Source organism: Phaethon lepturus, unplaced genomic scaffold, assembly GCF_000687285.1.
Source record: "Phaethon lepturus isolate BGI_N335 unplaced genomic scaffold, ASM68728v1 scaffold3582, whole genome shotgun sequence".
NCBI classification, from domain to species: Eukaryota; Metazoa; Chordata; class Aves; order Phaethontiformes; family Phaethontidae; genus Phaethon; species Phaethon lepturus.
The window spans coordinates 9,761-10,596 of NW_010522436.1; the positions used below are offsets into that span (position 1 = coordinate 9,761).

The 836-nt window shown below is 34.9% G+C and overlaps 1 protein-coding gene across 1 annotated transcript in view; it reads left to right on the forward strand.

Moving 5' to 3' along the window:
- Positions 1-836, forward strand: part of LOC104616709 (transmembrane channel-like protein 1) — a gene marked incomplete at its 5' end in the record, with an annotated part of 14,925 nt that overhangs the window by 2,915 nt on the left and 11,174 nt on the right. The window lies entirely within an intron of this gene.

Sequence of the window (836 nt, forward strand, 5' to 3'; positions counted from 1 at the left end):
GGGTCTGGACTAAAGAGCTGCACAGATACCTTCCTTCTTTCTAGCCATTCATTGATATACAGAGTAAGGAACATAAAGAGAGGCAATAAGCAGTGAGAGTGAACCTCAGCCCACACACAAGGGTTTCAACGTTGTTAATGGAAGCTGTGGCATGTTTATCCAGCAGTAAAGGAACACCTTATTTCCATGATACATTATTGTTCTCAAAGTGTCAAAAACACGTCTACTAGTAGGGGATGCTGAAAACAACCTATTATTGACAATTTTATTTGGCAATATGTAAGAATGACTATAATGGTTTGGTCCATTATGGTCCTCAGGTCCTGTAATCTGCCAGAAGAAGAAGTGTAAACTGGAAAGAATTGAATTTCTGGAAATATCTGAGCTTAAACTCTTCACTAGGAAGTAGCTATGCCTGTGTCTCTGTGGTTAGTGGCCATGATGTACCTATAATCCATTAATTTTTAGACTTTTTATACCCTAAATATTTTTGACAAAGAATTTCAGAAATTAACTTGCATGTTGTGTGGAAAAACACTTTTATTTGTTTAAAAATTAAATTTCAAATTATTTTATTTGGTAAGCTTACCCCTATGTTATGAAGAACAGTCACACATTATTTGGTTCTGTATGATCTTATTCATTTCTCCATGTCACTCATGATATTCCACCCCTCTATACAGCTCTCCTTAGTCAACTGCTTTCTGTGTTGAATACCACTAATCTATTTAATCTTTCCTCATATGAAAGAAGATTCATAAAAACATGCAACACAAATATAGTAGTTTGCTGTAAACATATATGTACATATACACACAACTACACAGAAAGCGTGT